The sequence below is a fragment of the Vulpes lagopus genome, chromosome 9 (assembly GCF_018345385.1).
Source record: "Vulpes lagopus strain Blue_001 chromosome 9, ASM1834538v1, whole genome shotgun sequence".
Taxonomy (NCBI): domain Eukaryota; kingdom Metazoa; phylum Chordata; class Mammalia; order Carnivora; family Canidae; genus Vulpes; species Vulpes lagopus.
This window is the reverse complement of record NC_054832.1, coordinates 28,941,671-28,959,452: the sequence shown is the minus strand read 5'-3', so window position 1 is coordinate 28,959,452 and position 17,782 is coordinate 28,941,671. Positions and strand designations below refer to the sequence as shown.

Below are 17,782 nucleotides of genomic sequence, written 5' to 3'. Positions count from 1 at the left end.
TTCTGTGGTCGAACATGAATTATAAAGCTACCTAGATCCAAAGAGTGGGGACTACACAAGTATATGAAAACCAGGAAGAGGGATCCCTGGGTGGCGCAGCGGTTTGGCGCCTGCTTTCGGCCCAGGGAGCGATCCTGGAGACCCCGGAACGAATCTCACATTGGCTCCTGGTGCATGGAGCCTGCTTCTCCCTCTGCCTATGTCTCTGCGCCTCTCTCTCTCTCTCTGTGTGACTATCATAAATAAATAAAAATTAAAAAAAAACTAGGAAGCATGATTCTTGAGGGTTGGACACTATCTTTGGAAAGAGAATACAAACTTGCTAAGAGAGTTGCTTTATGTGTCTTAAAATCTCAATTGGATACTGAAAGATTGTAAAAAAAATTTTGTTTTTGCACTTTAAACATATTCCGTGGCTGTGGAAGTCTTAGCAAAAGCAAAGACAGACTTATGCTACTTTTCTTAAGATTCCTCTCTCAGACAAAGGTTTTGAGTTTAAAGGAAAAGATGAGATCAATACTACTGTCATCCAGAGGCTGTTTTGAATTGTTACAAGATAGCTGCAAGAAACTAAGGGCTAGCAGAATGTGCAGAGCAGGGGTCAGTTGATTCAAGAAAGGACTCTTCAGGCTCAGAGATCCTCAGCTCTTTCACATATATAGAATTAATAGCTTAGAGCCTACTAAGTTTTTGAGGAAACCATTTTGTGAAAGAAACTGAAGGGTTACAGGCATCAGCTTGTGATTGTTCAGTCCTCAAGGTCATTTCTTGCAAATGCTTGATAGCTCCCAGAAAAGGCATTTCCCCCAAAGCTATAGGCCACTCATTTGCCATCTTTCTATCCTACTCAAATGGAAGAGGTTTTAAAATTTTTGTTTGTTTTTAATTTTATTTATTTGTTCATGAGAGACAAAGAAAGAGGTAGAGACATAGGCAGAGGGAGAAGCCCGATCCCTAAAGAGAGACTGATACAGGACTTGACCCCAGGACCCTGGAATCACACCCTGAGCCAAAGGCAGACACTCAACTAATGAGCCACCCAAGTGCCCCTGTTTTGTTTTGTTTTAATCTTGATCATTCTACTGATTCTCTATACCCAATTCTAATATGTATGGGGGAAGTATCCCCACACTAACAAGCAAATCTCTGCATACCAACTCAGTTCTGATAGTATCTACTCAGAAATAGCATCAGATTCCATAGGTAAAGGGTTTAGTCCTACCAAGACTGTCCATTCCCCCTTCTTGTCCCCTGCACTTCAAATGCCAGGTGTAAATCCAGGTTATCACCTGTGCTTCTGACCTACTGGCTACAGATTAAACGAGAGGTATTCACAACCTGCTCCTTAGACTTATAGATTCTAGTCACAATGTCCAGGTTGTTACCTATACTTCTGACCAACTCGCTATAAATCAGATTCCCACATGCCCATCTTTGGTTCAATTAATTTGCTAGAGTGGTTCACAGAACTCAGAGAAACATTCTATTTACTAGATCACTAGTTTATTATAAAAGAATATAGCTCTGGAACAACCAAGTGGAAGAGATTCATAAGGCAAGATGTGGGGAAAAGGCAAGAAAATTTCATGCCCTCTCCAGGCACAACACTCTTTCTGAATCACATGTTCACCAACCCAGGAGTTCTTTGATTCTCTTCTGGTTCTGTTTGAATTTTTGTGGAGAATTCATTACTCATTGTTTGAAGAAAAAAACAATTTACTCATTGTTTGAAGAAAAAACAAAAGAATTGATTATAGCTAAGATTTTTAAAAAGAAGAGGATTTGTGGAAACAAAATACTTGGGAAATAGAGTATTTTACAAGTGGATAACAGTGGGTGTCTGTGGAGCAGAATCAGATTGTTGGAAGACAGGAATGGGAGACTTACTTTTCTCTGTAAACTCATTTGCCCTAATAGAATTTTGTGCCTTATCCATGTATTACCTATTTGAGAAAGCAATTGAAAGCCACAAAATTTATTTTCAATATAATGTGAGCCATACCATGATAGTTACCACCATACTAACTAGCTTCCATTTATTGGGTTTTTACATTGTGTGAGGCTCAGTTCTAAACCCTGTACATAAAATAGATTAATTAATTCTCACATCAATCTAAGAGGTAAGTAGCATTACTATCAGCTGTATGATTTGGAAGAATTGCTTGATTTCTTGTGTAAAACTATTTTTATTCTATCCTATTTATACTATTCTTATTTCTGTTCATTCTGTGATATCACATATGTTAAACGTTGAATGTTTGCTATGTTAGTAGCTATAGTAGAAAGTATTCTGGTTTCGAAGTCCTGAGCTCTTTTTTTTTTTTTTTTTTTTTTGTCTAGCAACTTACTACCTATGCAAACGTCAGCAAGCCACTTTTCCTCTCTGAGGAAGTCTTAGTTTTTCACTATAGAAAGGAAACAAGGTGCCTTCTCATTTTACAGGCTTTGCATGAGGATCAAATGAAGGCATACAGTGGAGGTAGATTGGGAACCAGAATACACCAAACCAATATGGGTTGCTATTATTATTAATACCTAGTGTAACATTTCAGTTAGGAAAGTGGTAAGGCAATAGACATGTAACTGAAAACAATTGGAAGATCATTCTGCTTTCAGCAGGAGTGGCATTTCCTCTTTGCTTGTTGCTTTATATAGCCGCTAGTTTTATGCATAGCAACAGCCTTGAAGTGGATCAGCAAGTACATAATGAACATACTTTAAGCAGGAAATGTTAAATGATTTATATCTGTTGGTATGGGCTAAGCCTTGATTAATTCAGGAGATGTTTTTCTCAGTTGAAAAGAAAGCAAATGACCTCATGTTGTTTACTGTACATGAATAAATTCGACATTTGGTGATAAAATGGTAAGCTAAGTTAAATTTGTGGCTTTTGTCTTAAGAAAACCCTGGAAATATTGTACAGTATTTATTTAGATTTACTCTCTTTTCTTTTGCATAATTTGAGAGCAGCTTCCCCAACTCCTTCTTTTTTTCTTCTTCTTCTTCCCCTTCTCCTTCTTAGTCTTTTCAGGAACAAAACAACCGTGTAAAATACTGCAAAATGACAACAAAAAAATCTTACCAAAAGTTAAACTAGAAGGTGGAAGAATTTGACTTTATTAAACAAATAGTATCTATGAAAATATATGCAGAGTGTTCTAGAGGATTTATCAAGCCAAAATTCCTTCAGAATGCCATATATATAATAAGAGAACCATCTGAGAAATGAGGGGAAAGGCAAAAATATATATCTTTGTTGTTTTTACAGCTCTATAAGGTTACCTGGCAGACTTGCCTATAGTTTGGTTAATTTTAGTTTTTCTTGGCTCTTATAATAGTTGAAACCCAGAAAAATCTTCTAGAGACCTTTATCTCATTGGTGATAAAAAAGAATCATAATGCCAATAGTCTCAGACAGCTCAGTTTATTTTTGCACAGAAATTTTATTTTTTTCTCAATAATGTCCCATCCTCCCCCTCTCCTCCGTAGAGCCTTTCACCTCCCCACAGTGGCACTCTGCTGAGCAGCTTTCCAAGGGGAGAAGGAATGTTTGAAAATGTGGGGGAAGATGTGAACTGCAACCCACATAAAAATCTTTATTTAGATAGTTTTTATCCAGAGATTTTAAAAAATGCCAACTAAGGTACTCAATCCTATTTTCTTAGCAGAAGCAAGAGAATAAAGCAAGAAGGTGGGGAATGCTTAGTACACCTGCACCCTGTATGGAATTTAACATTTTCTCTTATTTAGTAGTTCATTGTTTTCTTTTTACCTCTATTCAGAGCTTACAGCTTCAATAGGCAAGAGCTCGCTGGGCAGCAAATTCTGAGTGTGGGTTTTAGGGTCAAGCTGACCTCACTTCAGATTTCTTTTTTTTTTTTTTTTAAGATTTCATTTATTTATTCATAAGAGGCACACACACACACACACACACAGAGAGAGAGAGAGAGAGAGAGAGAGAGAGAGAGAGGCAGAGACATAGACAGAGGGATAAGCAGGCTCCATGCAGGGAGCCCGATGTGGGACTCGATCCTGGGATTCCAGGATCATGCCCTGGGCCAAAGGCAGGAGCTCAACCGCTGAGCCACACAGGCATCACTCACTTTAGATTTCTTGAGTATTTTTAAACCAGAATTTAATTGCCTCAGCAGAAGGAACCAGAAATTTTACTCTACCCAAAACAAACAAAACAATACCAGACCCAATTTCAAACAATCATAGTAGCAACAATTAAAGCAAAATGGCCAAAATGTTATGTTTACTGTAATGAAAGAGATTCATTTGAAGTCAGGAAATCTACATTTAATTGTCTAGAAAAAGCATTCACAAATATCTTAAGCTCTTCAGCCTTTCTTCATCGGTTCCATTGGAATGACCACTGGCCTAACTCTTTTATAGTTTGTGTGCAGACCCAACAATGGTGTATCTCTGGAGGTCAGTAAACATTTTCCAGTTTCCAGGACTGCAGAATAACTATTTTATGTTTTGTGGGTCATGATGGTGGAGTTGTAGGACAAAAGCAGCCATCCACAATGTATACACTAATGAGTGTGTCTGTGTAAAAACAACAGCAACAACAAACCTTCACGTATGAACACTAAAATTTGTATTTTATATAGATTTTACATTTCAAAAAGTTCTATTCATCTTTTGATTTTTTTCTCCAAACATTTAAAAATGTTAAAATCACTCTTAGCCCTTGGACATAGAAGTTTTGGCCTGGATTTGGCCCACACAGGTTGTAATTTGCTAACCCTGGTGTATATTAAGCACTAATAAGTTTACATATATGCAAATAGTTAAGTTATATAACATCACTGTGAGATATCTGAGATACATTTTAATTCCAAATTTCCCTCTGTCACCTCAAACTTGTTAAGATTCCTCCTTGCCATTTTGCAACATTTCAGTTTTGTCTCAAGGAAAATAATTTAATTGAAGAGGTCCTTTTGACTGAAAATTTCCAGGATGCATTTCCCATCCAAAGAGAGGCGGTTGTAGAGTTACTTAGCACTTGAAATTAGATAAACTACTGAATCATCTCTGAGTGAAGCATCCTAGATTTCCCTAGATGATATAGACACTCATTTTACACCTTGTGCATGCCCCAAAATAGAACCCCCCCCACACAATGCGTTATAATTATCTGCTTAGGTGTTGTTCTCCCGGTGAATTAGGAGCTTTATAAGGATAGAGACTGGGCCCCAGTGTCTCCTAAAATTTGTGGCAATATTATTCATTTATTTGTGCCGCTGTGAAACTAATAAGGAATCTGAAGAGCATGTAGAAATACAGGGAAAAAAAAAACAAGTAAAATTGATGAGGGCATCAGGATAAAGGAGAAATGTGGGAGTTAGATTTATAAAGGCAAGGTAAGAGTATCACAGGAAGCATATTCCACTTGGTCCTGTACAGTTGCTACATGTGGCCAGCCAACTCGCCCCTGTGATTGATTGATAGATAGATTGATTTTTTTTTTATTTGGAGTTCGATTTGCCAACATATAGTATAACACCCAGTGCTCATCCCGTCAAGTGCTCCATTCAGTGCCCCCCAGTCACCCCATTCCTGCTTAGCAGGGAGTCTGTCCCTTCCCCGCCCCCCACCCCCATGCTCATGCACTCGCGTTCTCTCTCTCAAACAAATAAATAAAATCTTTAAACAAAAACATAAAATAGTTATGGCTAAATGGAACAAGAAATGTTCTGAACCAAAATTCTGCTGTGGGAGAATAAATTTTAGCTGAAAATTTCTAGTCCCAGAAATAGCCTGAATAAATTTGATTCTGATGTCCAGTTTTTGTGATGTTAAATTAGAGTTCATTTATATCTTTGTTCTGCTTCCTATAATATGATTCCCCCTTTCCCCCTGGGCTGATTTTAAGAATAGCTCCTTATCTTTGCTTTTCAAGAATTTGACCATGATATGCCGAGGGGTTTATATTTTTCAAAAGGTTTAGGAAGTTTTTCTCCATCCTTTTTTGAAATATTTTTCTTCCATTTCACTGTCTCCTCTCTTTCTGTACAGAGAGACCGCTGTGAGGCTCTTATTCCACAAATCTTTAAGTTTTTCATTATTTTTTCCAATCTTTTCTTTTTTTTCTCTTCTATATTCTATTTGGATAATTGTGATTGATCTTTCCTAGCTTTTTGTCATCAACCTTTCTTTTTTAGAGTTGCATCAACTATTAATTCCATCTAGCAATTTCTTTTTCATTTAAAATGATATACTTTGCAATTTCTATTTGGTTCTTTTTTATATTTCAGTTTTTCTGCTGAGATTTCCTATCTCTTTGCTTACTATAACTTTTTTTTGTTTTAAATCTGTACTTAAGTAAATAGATTTATATTCTGTTTTTAAGTCCTTTGCTGCTAATTCCAGAATTTGGGCTAATTCCATAGCTGTTTCTACTGATTTTTCTCTAAATTATGGATTATGTTTTTTTACTTCTCCACATGTCCAATAATTTTGGACCATATTCCAGTCATAGTCAATGATATCTGGAAGGGGGCATAGATTATGTTTTCTTACTTAAGAAGAGATGAAATTTTGTTCTGCCACACAGCTAAATTAACTGAATCCTTTTGTTCCTGTTAGGATTGTTTTATGCTTTGTTAGGTTAGAAATACTTCAGTTTTATCCATTCTTACAACATGGTTCTTACTCTAGGACATGGCCCTCACTCCTAAACTCTGGCCTTTCAAGGGTTTCAAAAGAATGCCTAAAGTCCTCAGTGCAATCTCTCCACTTTAGGATTGAACTCCACTTTCTCCTAGCAGTCTGAAATCTCTATTTATATCCTTTGGTAGCTCCATCTATCTCTCAGGTCCACAACTATCCTGTTATCTTCATAGAGTCTAGTTCTGAATGTACTTATCCAAGCTTTCAGCCAATGTATCAAGGAGATCTCCCATATAGAAATCTGGAGGCCCTTTCTACATACTTCTCTCTGGTAACTTCAAATTTAAACCACCTCACCATCTCTGAACTCCCAGTTTCTGCCATTTCAGAGTAGGACTGATGCTTTTTTTTTTTTACATTCCATCTTCTTGTATTGAAATCAGGAAAGTGTCCCCAGGCCAACTGCCAGGGCAAATGTGAGTCTAACCTTGTATGTTTGCCTTCTACCAAAGATCACATTTCTGCTCTATTGTTAAGTGTCTGAAAAATAGTTGCCTCATTTTTTTTTCTGTTTGTAATTATTTAAAGAGAGATGATTAGTTCTATACTAGTTACTCCGTCATGGCCAGAGTAGGAATCAGCACTTTTAAATATTTTTAAGTCTGCTTTACATTAATGTATGCCAGCTTTGGTTGTGAAACATTCAAATTGCCTGCAATTATTTTAAAGGTGCTGTGAGACTTTCATACTGTAAGATGAGGCATAGGCATTATTACAAAATAATTGTTTAGATAGAATGTAACAAAATAGTTTTGGGAGTCCCAATGAAAACTGTAATGTTTTTTGAAATTTAAGTCTAAAGAGGCCATTTTATGCTGTAATAAAATGGTTATTTGGCATCATTGATTTTATTGCTCAAAGGCACAAGCTTCGTTGTCTATACTATATTAAACAATCGAAAAACAGTGAATCTAGCTTTTATGTTCAGGATCTTCATGGATTACTTTTTAACTGAAGTTTAAGAAATTATTGTGAATTCTGCTAATGATTGGCTTAATTAGCAAATAAATACCAATTTTTCCCTAAGGTAGAAGACTCACAAGAACAGTTAAGTACTATATATTTATGAAAGTCATATTAGAAGCAAGATTAGATTGGAATTTGAATAATAATAGCAACATACATTTATTACCAAATTATTACCAAAGGTTTAGGTGAGAGAGTATGGGCAAATGAGAGAAAAAAGAAGAAAAAGTGTATTAGGCATTGGGGAATACAGGAATGAGGAGGAGTATTTTTTTCCCTATTTGGTATTTGTTATTCATTCAATACATAAATGGGGCCCTGGGATGAAGAGATTATAGTCTAATCCTTTGTTGAAAGTAACAACAAATACTATATAATAAGAAAGTAAAGTATAATTGAAAATTAGAGAGTTGGTTTGGAATGAATTTGTTTCTGAACTGTTAAAGTTATTTGTTTTATTCTGTCATTAAATTTTCAAAATACTTGGTTTTCATCTACCTCAAACTAAATGGAAGGCAGCATTCCAGAATTTGCGAGGATAAATCTACCTTATGATACTGAAGTTCATAAATCCAGGAACTCTTTTAATATACAATGCAAAGTGGTTCTACAGAGCTCTTGCATCCCTTTCACCTGTCCATTTCAGTAAACAGCACAGGGGAAATCACTTCATCTCTTTGTTTCCTTTTCTAACTTAGAAATAGATAGAAGGAACTAAAATTCTGAATGTTGCAGTATATTCTTGATATTTTTAGCATCACTGTCTTCGTTGTGCTCTTGAATCTTACCTCATCTTAGGTCAAATCAACAAGTTTATTCCCTGTGACCTAAGGTATGTATCTACAAATTTAGAGGAACAGACTGAGATCATTGCATGAAATAAAAAACAGTTTTTCCCCATGAGGATAGACCTGCCATTTCCTAGTAGTTATGTTCAAAATGACCGTATGTATATGTTGCAGGAACTCCAAGGATAATATATTTTAAATGGGGGAAAGTTTCCTTTCACCTGGTGATAGCGTAAGTTCTGATCTTTCGGTGCCAATACTGTTATTCCCGGCAGACCTCTGCTTTGACCACAGACCTCAGTAATTCCATTAATCATTTTGTTTCCTTCAGAGCTAGAAGGCTATACCCAAGGGAACAACACTAAAGAGGGATAAGATTATATACCATTCTTTAATTTCCTAATTTGGGGCCTACAGCTCAGCATTTAAGAGATCGGGTATTTTTTCCTGTTTGCAATAAGAACATATTCCTGGCTAGGAATATGCAGGCTAACTGGTTAGGATCATCCTCTATGTAGACAATTTAAAGATAACAAATATGTAGCCTTAATTTGGTGAAATCATTTTTAAAGCAATACATAACATTCTGTTAGTATTACTATATTCTATCAGAATGTATATAATATCAATATCTCAGCACAGACTATTTGTAATAATAAAATGATGATCAATTTTCAAATATTATATAATATTCTGAAGATTTATTCTTTTACCATCCTTTATGGGATATTCATATGCTTCCATATGGGCTGAGTTAATTAAAGTGCCTTAACAAAGTTGCTTTAAGTGCTTGCTGTACAAATAGCTTCTCCCATTTTTAAACCAATAAATTGCTTTTAATGCCTCCAAGAAACAGCCATATATGTATCTTTTAAATATACACAGTTGTTACAGAGAAAATGAGCCTGAATGATACCAGAAAATAATACCAGAATTAGCAAATACATTTACATGCTAAGTTTTCCTATGATTCTTGGTTAAATGTTTTATTTTTCCCTTATCAAATCAGGTGCAATTTCCACCTTAGTAAATGCTTTGCAATTTTCTCTCAAGTCTATACTATTACTTGTTTAGCACTAAATCATTTATGTACTGAACTCTGCATATTTCATTTTTTTATTGAATTGCACATTTCTTTTTCTTGAGCTGTCAAGAGAGGAGTTAAAGTTTTCTGTTGGAGTATTTTAAAAATGACTTTTTTAAAAAGCAGAATACCTTTCAGACAGTTATGCAGCTGCTTTCTTATAGATCTCAGTAACTAGGCTACATGATTTAATGAATGACTCTTTTAATAACCCAGAAGTCATTTTATTTTATTTTTTTAAAAGATTTTATTTAATTATTCATGAAAGACACAGAGAGAGAGAGAGAGAGAGAGGCAAGGACAGAAGCAGGCTCCATGCAGGGAGCCCAATGTGGAACTCAATCCCAGGACTTCAGGATCATGCCCTGAACCAAAGGAAGACACTCAACCACTGAGCCACCCAGGTGTCCCCAGAAGTCATTTTAACAGAAAAGTTCCAGTTCCAGGAATAGTTTGGACAGATTACCCTAAAAGTCCCTTTATAAAACACACACACACACACACACACACACACACACTCAGGGAAGTCTGGGTAGCTCAGTCAGTTAAGCATCTGACTCTTGATTTCATCTCAGCCCCACGGGGGGGGGGGCGGCGGAGCTCCACCCTGGGCACAGATCCTGCTTAAGACTCTCTCTGCCCCTCTCCCATCACTCTACCCCTCTAAAAATAAACAAACAAAAACACACACAGAGAAAGTAAGAACAGAATATACTTTCAAATGTAGAGTGGAAAAAAAAGGAAGGCTGAAAACCAATAAGGGAGCATGCAAACTGAGACTCCTGCATATACCCAGGATCCCCTGCTGGTGGGGGAATAAATGAACTCAAAGTATTATTTAGTAAATATTTAGTAAATATGCTCACACCCTCTAACCTAAAATTCCATACTTTTTTACAGAAATTCTCAGACAAAAACAAAAACAAAACACAACATGTTCATTGCAGTATTGTTTGTAAGAACAAAAATATTAGAAATAGGGCAGCCCCCATGGCCCAGCAGTTTGGCACCACCTTCAGCCCCGGGTATGATCCTGGAGACCTGGGATCCAGTCCCACATCGGGCTCCCTGCATGGAGCCTGCTTCTCCCTCTGCCTGTGTCTCTGCCTCTCTCTCTGTGTGTCTCTCATGAATAAATAAATAAAATCTTTAAAAAATATATTAGAAATAATACCAATTCCCATTCATAGGATAATGAAACAATAAGTGGTAGTATACAATGGGTGCTCAGTACTATATAACAATAAAAAATGTGAAATATATCAAAGCCATATAGAAAACATGGATGTATCCCCAGAATAAAATGATTTCAAAAAACCAGCTGCCAAATGACAATGATACCATCTTACACTATTTATAAAAGCTTGAAAACAAGCACATAAGCAATATTACAGTATTTATAGTAAGTTTATAAAATATTTGTAACGTATTTCAAAACATGCATATAATACATGTATGAGAAGTAAAGTATTTTTAAAAATTGTGGTAATGATAGACACCAAGTTTAAGATAGTTGTCATCTCAATAGAAGAAAATAGGTCTTGGGGAGAGGTAAAAGGGAGCTGCAATTCTAATCTGTATTATCTTATTTATTAAAAATATAATTCTTATAAAAGTTGAGAGGGATATATTAATTATCAAGAAAAGTGAACAATTTCATATGCTATTGGTGGAAGTTTAAGTTGCAGTGTATTTGGAGGGCACTTTGACTATATTATCAAAATTGAAAATGTACAAACCTATCATTTAATAATTATATTTCTAGATATTTATCTTATGGGTACATTTGACATAGGTAAAAAGTTGCATATATAGAGATTTATTGCAGCAATGTTTGCAACAGGAAAAATTTTGAGACATCTGAAAGGGAACTGGTTAAATATATTTTTATATACCATACTTAACATATATGGATATAGTGATTACGGCATATTCATACAATGGAAAATATACAGTTCCTGAAAGAGGTAGCTCTCTAATTGCTGAATGAAAAGATTCCTCATATAAGTTAAGTGGGAAAAGCAAGGCACAGGAGAGTAGAACCATAGGCAGACGTGGCTCAACTGATTTAAAAAACATATATGCTTAGGAATGCTATTATGTAGTATATTCATGAAAATAGAAGTTTAAATTATTGAAAAGATACTTCTATGAAAGAGAATAGGGGAGACTATGGTGAAACGAGATTTAATTTTCAGTGTGCATACTTTGAATTTTTTAACATGATATGTGTATTAAATGACTTCAACAGCCAGTTATAGGTTTTAAGAGGTAGAGTCGCCTGGGTGGCTCTGTCATTTAAGTGTCCAACTTTTGATTTCGGCTCAGGTCATGATCTCAGGGTGGCCTGATGGAGCCCCACATAGGGCTCCTCAGTCAGCATGGAGTCTGCTTGAGATTCTTTTCCTCTTCCTTCCACTTCTGCCCATCTTCCTTCTCCTCTCTCTCTCTCTCTCAAATAAATAAATAAATAATATATATTTTTTAAATGGAGGGAGAAGGCTACTGGGCACAGAAAATGCTAGATTTTTTTTTTCTCCTTTTAAAAAAATCATGGAGGGCAGCCCGGGTGGCGCAGCAGTTTAGTGCCCTTAGCGCCGCCTGCAGCTCAGGGTGTGATCCTGGAGACTGAGGATCGAGTCCCACGTCCGGCTCCCTGCATGGAGCCTGCTTCTCCCTCTGCCTGTGTCTCTCCCTCTCTCTCTATCGCTCATGAATAAATAAATAAATAATTAAAAAATAAAAAATAAATAAAATCATGGAGATTCTGGACCCTAATGCTATGGAAGTTATTTTGTTTTGTTGTTGTTGTTGTTGTTGTTGTTTCTTTAAATTCAATTAACCAACATATATAGTACATTATTAGTTTCAGATGCAGAGTTTAATAATTCATCAGTTATGTATAACACCCAGTGCTAATCACATCACATGCCCTCCTTAATGCTCATCACCCAAATGCTATGGAAGACTCCTAACTCTGGGAAACAAACTAGGGGTGGTGGAAGGGGAGGAGGGCAGGGGGTGGGGATGACTAGGTGATGGGCACTGAGGGGGGCACTTAGTGGGATGAGCACTGGGTGTTATGCTAAATGTTGGCAAATTGAACTCCAATAAAAAAATTTTTAATTAAAAAGAAGAAAAATGAGAAAATAATTTGAAATATGCTTCAGAATACTAATAGAGTCTTTTGTTTCATATCTAATCCTTATTTGAATACAATTAAGTTCATATTCTCTATAAGGTAGTGATGAATGTGCTGGTATTTATACGCATAGTTTTAACAATTATTATCAAATAATTATTTTTACCAGTTGTGCTGAAGGAAAAAAAACAACACTATACTAAGTATCAAATGGAGTATAAAGTTAGTCAATAATGTTAAGGTTGCTATTGGATGTTTGATGTTATGTAAATAAATAATTAAGTAACTTTCCCTCCTACTCCCATGGCAAAGCACACACATTCTTCAAATGAGGGGGTGAGTGGGTGGGAATTCAGGTCCTGAAATGGTAAGAAGTGCCTCAAGGTCACACAAATTATTAGTGGCAGATCTAAAGCTGGCATCCATGTTTCTTGACTCTTGGTTTAGTGTTCATTTTACCTACATCTAAATGCCTTAAATGGTAAATCCCAATTGTGCATAACAGAAGGAGGGCCACGGGGAAAGAGAAGAGGGAGAAAATAAGAGGAGCGAGGGAGGCAGGAAGGAAGGGAGAATAAACTAACATTTATTGAAAACCACTATGTAGCAGATACTTTTATACAGTTAATTTTTTTTATATTTATAAGTACTCTCTAAGGTTCCAGATAGATTGCTATAAGCTATTTTATATTTGTGGAAACCAAGGCTTGATTGTCATGAGGGTGGGTAAGTGGCATTAAATAAATAGCTAAGGTATGAGCAAATACCATTTCCCATCTTACACTTACTTTGAGCTATGCACTCAGTGGGTAGAATTGTGAACAGACTCACAGATACTATTCCAAATATATACATATATTTGTAAAGTCAAAGCGAGGTAAGATAAATGTTAAGTTGAACCATTATATATTTTGACTTTTAAAAAGAGCAATTTTATATGGCGGGATCATCCAATATGCATGATACAAAGCACAGCTTAGAAGGACATACATACAGATCCCATTATGGATTCTAAGAGGAATCTTCAAGCATCTTAGATAAAGCAGAATAAGAGTCAAGCCGGTCTTTTGGGATTGGCAACCTAGGTTGAAAAGCCAAGTGCACCAGGGAAACAATACTGGGTCACAGATCCCATCTTAGGAGATGAGTTGCCAATAGAGGAGCTAAAGAATTATTAGCTAGCCCGTTCTGAGCGCGGTTTTGACAGAATGCACTCGTTGGCAGGAGTGTGAGAGGCAGCAAATGCTGTGGCTTTTACTTGTCTCAACCTTTACTTGGCTGAGTGCCTGAAGCTCTCCTTAGAAGAGATGCAATTATCCTCTTGCCCTTTCTCAAAGTTCTCTTCTGTCACTTTGTAGTCTGGCTTCACCAATGTCATACCTGATGACTGGTGTTTGAGCCCAAGCCAAGGGTGTCATTACCTGGAGGGGGTATAGTAATGTAACCCTATATATTATCTATAGCAAACTACCTGGAAGCGCTACAACCCCAAAAGCTTTTACTGGTTTAACATTCAAGCCAAACTGCAGGGCAAAAGGAAAAGGAGATAGTTTGTTTGCTAAAGGATTGGGTTATAGCAGGATGGACTATGTCAGTGAAAGGTGCCTCCTCTGGTTCTATTGTCTCTTCCTTGCAGCTCTAATACACCAGTTCCTAGATTCCTGAATTAAAGTGAAAAGCCAGAGCTCACTTTCTCTTTCTCCCTTTCTCTCTCTCTCTCTCTCTCCCTTCCTCCCTCTGAATGTGATAAGACCCTTCTTTGAGAAGAAATCCACCTACTTAGCACCTTTCCTTAGAAGCTTTTTAACCACTGTTTACTTGAATAGGGTCCTTAATGAGTGGTTTTGCTGTATGTGTGGAGGTTCCTCAAAGAGTTAAAAATAGGTCTGCCCTATGACCCAGCAATTGCACTGCTGGGGATTTACCCCAAAGATACAGATGCAATGAGATGCCGGGACACCTGCACCCCGATGTTTCTAGCAGCAATGTCCACAATAGCCAAACTGTGGAAGGAGCCTCGGTGTCCATCGAAAGATGAATGGATAAAGAAGCTGTGGTCTATGTATACAATGGAATATTCCTCAGCCATTAGAAATGACAACTACCCACCATTTGCTTGGACGTGGATGGAACTGGAGGGTATTATGCTGAGAGCAATAAGTCCATCGGAGGACAAACATTATATGGTCTCATTCATTTGGGGAATATAAAAAATAGTGAAAGGGAATAAAGGGGAAAGGAGAAAAAATAAGTGGGAAATATCAGAAAGGGAGACAGAACATGAGAGACTCCTAACTCTGGGAAACGAACTAGGGGTGGTGGAAGGGGAGGAGGGCGGGGTGGGGGGGGATGACTGAGTGACGGGCACTGAGGGGAGCACTTGACGGGATGAGCACTGGGTGTTATTCTGTATGTTGGCAAATTGAACACCAATAAAAAATAAATTTATAAAAAGAAAAAAAAATAAAAAATAAATAAAAAATAAAATTTACCACAACTGAAATCTCTATTTTATTTTTTCCTTTGTAAAAGAATCTCACTGAATTCATAGACTCTATTTTTGTTTCCATTCATCAACCCACTTCTCTAACAATCCAATAACCATCTTCATTATAGCTGATACAGTATTAAGCTCAGGATAGAAAGCAAAATGCTATAGTAGTTGAGAACCTGGTTTCTAGAATCAGGAACCTGGGCTAAAGTCTAGGATCATCTAATTACTAGATATTACTTTGGGTTTTCTAATCTCTTACACCTCGGTTTTCTCATCATTTATATAGAACCTACTTCCAAGAGTTGTAAAGATTAAATGAGATAATCACTGTGGAGTCTGCATAGAGGCTAGAATACAAGTATTCAGTAAATTTGAACTCTTATTAATGGTGATCTATGAAGCCACAGCAATCTCAGACAATTTTTTAAAAAGGCATCCAGGGGATCCCTGGGTGGCTCAGCGGTTTAGCGCCTGCCTTTGGCCCAGGCGCGATCCTGGAGTCCCGGGATCGAGTCCCGCGTCGGGCTCCCGGCATGGAGCCTGCTTCTCCCTCCTCCTGTGTCTCTGCCTCTCTCTCTCTCTCTCTATGTCTATCATAAATTAATAAATAAATAAATCTTAAAAAAAGGCATCCAGATCAATAAGGAAGAAGTAAAAGTTTCATTATTTGCAGATGATATGACACTATATATAGAAAACCTGAAAGACTCCACCAAGCAACTGCTAAAACTGATAAATGAATTCAGTAAAGTCACAAGATATAAAAAAAGTCCATGTACAGAAGTCTGTTACATTTTTATGTACCAATAATGAAGGAGAAAGTGAAATTACGAAAATTGCATTTACATTTACAACTGCATCAAATAATAAGATACCTAATAATAAACATAACTAAAGAAGTGAAAGACCTAAAAAAAAAAAAAAAAAGAAGAAGAAGTGAAAGACCTGTATTCTGAAAACTATAAAGCGCTAATGAAAGAAATTGAAGGTGACACAAAGAAATGGAAAAACATTCTATGCTCATGGATTGGAAGAATAAATATTGTTAAAATGTCCGTACTACCCAAAGCAATCTATGCATTTAATGCAAACTCTATCAAAATACCAATATCATTTTTCACAGAACTAGAACAAACAATGCTAAAATTTGTATGGAACCACAAAAGTCCCTGACTAGCCAAAGCAATCTTGAAAGAGAAAAATAAAGCTGGAGGCATCACAATTCTGGACTTATAAAGCTGTAATCACCAAAACAGTATGGTACTGGCACAAAAATAGATATATAGATCAATAGAACAGAATAGAAAATCCAGAAATAAACCTGCAATTATATGATCAGTTAATCTTCGACAAAGCAGAAGAGTATCCAATAGGAAAAAGTCTTTTCAACAAATGGTGTTGAGAAACTGGACAGCAACATGTAAAAGAATAAAATTGGACCACTTTCTTATTCAATACACAAAAAATAAATTCAAAATGGATTAAAGACCTGAATGTGAGACCTGAAACCATAACAATCCTAGAAGAGAGGATTCTCTTTGGCAGTAATTTCTTTGACATCAACTGTAACAACTTTTTTCTAGGTCCCCTGAGGCAAGGGAAACAAAAGCAAAAATAAACTGTTGGAACTATATCAAAATAAAAATCTTTTGCACAGCGAAGGATCAACCAACAAAACTAAAATGAAACCTATAGAATGGAAGAATATATTTGCAAATGACATATCCAATAAAGAGCTCATATCCAAAATATATAAAGAACCAAAGGAACTCAATACCCAAACACCAAATAATCCAATTAAAAAATGGGCAGAAGAGATGAATGGACATTTCTCCAGAGAAGACATCCAAATGGCCAACAGACACATGAAAAGATTCTCATCACTTACCATCAGGGAAATGCAAACCAAAACTACAACGAGATATTACTCCACACCTATCAGAATAGCTATAATCAACAACACAAGAAAGAACAGATGCTGGTGAGGATGTGGAGAAAGAGGAATATAAACTGGTGGTGGGAATGCAAACTGGTGCAGCCAGTCTGGACAACAGTATGGAGTTTCTTCAAAAAGTTAAAAACAGTGCTCGCTTCGGCAGCACATATACTAAAATTGGAACGATACAGAGAAGATTAGCATGGCCCCTGTGCAAGGATGACACGCAAATTCGTGAAGCATTCCATATTTTTACTTTTTAAGTTGCCTTTAGTCTTGGTCCTGATCTTTCTTTTTACAATTATCAAAATAAAATTTATTAAGAAAAAGGAAAAAAAAAAGTTAAAAACAGAGCTTCTCTATAATCTAGTAATCACACTACTGGGTATTTACCCAAAGAATACAAAAACACTGATTTAAAGGGATACATGCACCCTGATGTTTTTTGCAGCATTACTTATGGTGGCCAAACAATGGAAGCATCCCAAGCATCCATTGATAGATGAAAGGGTAAGGAATGGATAAAGAATATATCCATTCTTTATCCATGGATAAACTTTATGGAGTATTGTGGTCAATGAGTAAAAAATTATTGAATGAATAAAAGAATCCATAAGAATAAATTTCAAAAAAAAAAAAAAGAATAAATTTCCTCCAAATTATTTGATTTTGCCTTACCACAATCTTCCAG

At 36.3% G+C, this 17,782-nt stretch overlaps 1 non-coding gene across 1 annotated transcript; it reads left to right on the top strand.

The window, feature by feature from the left end:
• The first annotated feature begins 17,238 nt into the window (after positions 1–17,238).
• On the top strand, positions 17,239–17,345 carry LOC121499227. The gene has a single exon (XR_005990055.1). It is a non-coding gene; the product is annotated as a U6 spliceosomal RNA (small nuclear RNA).
• The last annotated feature ends 437 nt before the right edge of the window (positions 17,346–17,782 follow it).